Below are 4335 nucleotides of genomic sequence, written 5' to 3' on the forward strand. Positions count from 1 at the left end.
GATGAAACAGAAAGTTCTTTTGAATGGTTGTTGTGGGGCCCTTGGCTCCTAATCGTTATTACAATGCAATCTGATTAGGGTTAATTAATCACAGCGGAAAACGAGTTTAAAAATTTCTTTACAATGAGCCCAAAATATCTCTTTTGATATTTAAATACTAAAAATAGTATCTAAATTCAAATCATAAAACACGCCCACACATAATCAAAATCAATCACATACAAACATCTCATATCCTCGGGACATGCCCCGGTATATAGATACATATACATATATACTGGGAACAAGATATAAACATAAACCTCAGCCCAAGCTGTGCTCCCACCAGAAGTACCCTCTCCGGTCTCCTGATATCTTGGAGTACCTGCCATTGTCCACACACAAAGACAACAACAGCCCCCCTTGGGGGTGAGCAAAGCTCCGTATGGAACAACCAATCATATATACCATAGATATCTAAACAATGATATATGGTATGCAATGCATGTATGTCGTGGAGGTATCAGATCAAATGCCCATCCACTGAGCACATGTCAGAATCAATCGAATCGCTATCAAATCAAATCAATGCTCGAGCTGGCACACCGGCCGATATGGGAATACACGTATGATAGCGTCGACGAAGCGCCATCAATCCCACATCTCATATCCAATCATATGGGGCCACAATTGTCTATGCTTTACGGGTCATATAATATCGGCATAGCGATTGTGTTCACAAACCCCGGAGTCCAATCAAATCATATCAGGGTATCCAAGGATCATAGCTCAACGTACATGTCATGTATCGATGTATGCATAAAATGATGTGTGTTAACAAAACATTTATTTTATACATCGATACTCAAATCTCAATGTCATGTATGCCACATCAAATCAACAATTAAGGCATATAGACACATAATCTCATTCCAATCAATCAAATCAATCCGACATATATCATATAATACAGATACCTGTCGTATGTTACCCGGTCGCAACATATCTCAATTCTTCGTTTCCAATTGATGTAGCCTGAAGACACTGATATTACACTTTATCTACATCAATAACATACTCATTCCAATCAATAACATATTCCAAAATTATTAATATGAGTTTCAAATATCATTTGAAACTTCAAAAATTCATATCAAATCAAAATCATATCATAATTCAGTTCCGACTTCGAATATCAGTTTATTGTCGGTTATTCTACTACATATCAGAATTTCAACTTCAAATACATGCTATTCCAGCACTTTGATATTTCAATCTGCTAGAACTAGAAGAAAATTACCTCAGTCAGAAGCCCTCGACGCGACGATCACAAATATATAATTTGTTTCGCGTTTAGACAGTGTTTCGAAGTCGATTCGGACGGAAGAAAGTTATCAGAATTCTCTCGACTTTCTCGAAGGTGTGAAAGGCTCACTTCATTTCATATTATCTTATGTGATGGTGATAAAATGAATAAAACGAACGGCAAAACATTCTTATCTTTCCACCGCTCTCGCGCTCGGGCGGTAGAATTCTCGCGCCCGAGCACGAGACATTCTGTCCCCGAGTTGCATTTATGCCGCGCTCGGGCGGTAGAAAGTTACCGCTCGGGCGCGGAACATTCTGCCCGAACCCCTGGCAATTTCAACCCTAGCGCTCGAGCGGTAATTTCCTACCGCTCGGGCGCCACATGTTCTGTACAAAATATCAATTTTGTACTAAATTGGCGTCCGGCCTCTCCACTCGAGCTCTTACAACGTCAATTCATATTCAATACTCATTTCTCAATTCATTGTCAAGATATACATCAAATACATAATCACATGACAATTTCATTAATTATCGATAATCATATAAGATTTACGATAACACGGTACACGGTCTTTACAGTTGTTTACGACATTTCTTGATTCGATGAATGGAAAACAACCTCAAACTATTTTTTCAGACCAATGCCAAGCCATGATGAATGCCATTGGGATTGTTTTTCCATGTTATCATCATCATTTATGTCAATGTCATATAAATCAAAACGCGCCTTCTCACTTTGGTAGTTTAAATGGCGACCCAGCTATTAAAAAAATTGTGGTATAAATGCATGAATTATTTTGATTCTGTAGATGAATTTGAGGCCACGTGGAAATATATGATTGAAACATATCATTTGGATGGTCATAGATGGTTTAATGGGATGTACAAACTTAGGGACAAATAGGTGACTGCTTTCATTGATGCAAAGTTTAGTGCAGGGCTTTTGGCCACTTCGAGGAGTAAGGCCACAAATTTGACTTTAAAAAAATCAGGCAACAAAATGACTTCTTTGTATGAATTTGTGATGAATTATGAAAAGATTCAAAATTGGCGAACAAAAGAGAAAACTGAGGATACACGTTGTCGACATGGTAAGCCTGCACAGATTTTGAAAAATCATCCATTGTTGATTCATGCTGCTGATGTTTATACGAATACCATATATCAGTTATTCGAAATTGAATTGGTTAATTCCTTGAATTGCAAATTTGTGGAACCACCGACTTGTTTTGGCAATGACTGGAATTTGATTGAGGTGAACGTAAAATCTCATGATGAATATGCAAGGGTTAGACATGTGGTGTTCAATAAGCAGAATCATGAAATAAGATGCAATTGTCACAAGTTCGAGACAATGGGGATTTTGTGTAAGAATGCTTTGCTGGTATTTAATTGTATGGATGTCACTGTTTTGCCCAAATGTTACATTTTGAATAGATGGATGAAAAATGTAAGAAACAAAGTTAGCTCCGATTTTGAAGAAAATGGCAGTGGTGGTCATGTTTCTGAGATGGTGTTTTTCAATCAAATAATGAGATCGGTGTATGATCTAAGTCCAAAGCAAACCACATGAGGATGCGAGAAAAAGATTATATACAATTATTGACACTGCAAAAGAGGAGATCTCCAACCTTCTACAGAATCTGAGTGTAGATGATGATACACCTTGTGATGCTATGACAAATGATGGTCACATAGATGAAACACGCGTACATGATCCACTTACTGCTAAAGCCAAAGGAGTAACAAATACAAATATTACACGACACTGGGATACTAAGAGCAAAAAGGGAAAAGGAAAGCGAAAAACTGAAAGTTCAAGTAAGTTTTCATTCATTCTAAAGATAAAAAACTGAAAGTTCAGGTAATTGTTATATATTTCACATATTTTTAATTTTATCATGCTTGGTAGGTACAAAAGGATCCAAATTAAAAGGGCAAAGTTCACAAGAACAACAAAATGTCACACCATCGCAATATCCATTTACATAGCCTCAAGTTCCAATGCAATATCCTTTTGCATATCCTCGTGTCCCATCGCAATATACATTTGCGTATCCTCAAGTTCCATCTCAATTTGCAATGGTAAGTGACTTGTACTATGTCAAAAACAACAAAAATATGTATTACATCTTATATTTAATTATAAGTTTGTTATCATGCAGGAAGGAAATACAAACTTATATTTAAGTGGACAGATGAATGTATTACCGTATCCATATGGGACTTCTCAATCATCACCAGTAACAAATTTTTGCCAATTTTTCATTACATTTTTTTTAGTTTTTCCCCAATTTAATTTTGTCACTTTCTATATAAACTGTATATTGTTTAGGGACATGATCAAGATAAATAAAAAGGTAATTTATCAAGATTTATGCTTGATATTTTCTCAGTAAGTGTTTTGTTTTTAACTTAAAGTTAAACAAATTATTCTACTAACCATCCATTCTCTTGCATATGACATGTGATTCTGAGAATAGAAATATAAGAAGAAGGTAAGTTTATATTTTTTAAAGGTCAGACAGTACTATTGCTGCACACCGTTTAATTTTCTGTAGCAGCTTATATTGATATTTAACTACAGGTTTGGAGGTTATTTCTGCAGAGAAAGATTACTTGCATTTGGCTGTTCCAATTCCACCAGATTATGGTCTCTCTCATTTATCCAAGACGATCCAAGGAAACTAAACTTTGTGTTCTGTATTATTCTAATATTCGACTTTATTTGATGTATTATCAATATTTTGGACAACTGAAATGTTTAGACAAACAAAGAGTTGTTGTGTTGGATTGGTCAACTGACAATAAAAAAAGTGTTGGTGCAAAATTATGGAGTTTTGTTTTGGTAATGTTGTGTGTTTATCTTTTTGAACAATTGCTGAGCATGTAAGGCAAGTTTTACCAACGTACAGAGACGGATGTATTCTAGGGCTGTAGCCCAGCCCACTTTTTTTTTTTAAATAATTTAGCGACGGTTTTTCAACAACCGTCGCTAATGTTTGCGACGGTTTTAGTAAACTAGCGACGGTTTATTCAAACAGT

At 35.8% G+C, this 4335-nt stretch overlaps 1 long non-coding RNA gene across 3 annotated transcripts; it reads left to right on the forward strand.

The window, feature by feature from the left end:
* The first annotated feature begins 2853 nt into the window (after positions 1–2853).
* On the forward strand, positions 2854–4119 carry LOC140805102 (uncharacterized). Of its 3 annotated transcripts, XR_012112268.1 has the most exons (6): positions 2854–3111; positions 3203–3375; positions 3456–3533; positions 3626–3650; positions 3774–3788; positions 3878–4119. It is a non-coding gene; the product is annotated as an uncharacterized lncRNA (long non-coding RNA). The 3 variants fall into 3 exon arrangements; XR_012112269.1 differs by lacking the exon at positions 3774–3788; XR_012112270.1 differs by lacking the exons at positions 3626–3650; positions 3774–3788.
* Positions 4120–4335: the final 216 nt, after the last annotated feature.

This window comes from Primulina eburnea, chromosome 11 (genome assembly GCF_022965805.1).
Source record: "Primulina eburnea isolate SZY01 chromosome 11, ASM2296580v1, whole genome shotgun sequence".
Lineage (NCBI taxonomy): Eukaryota > Viridiplantae > Streptophyta > Magnoliopsida > Lamiales > Gesneriaceae > Primulina > Primulina eburnea.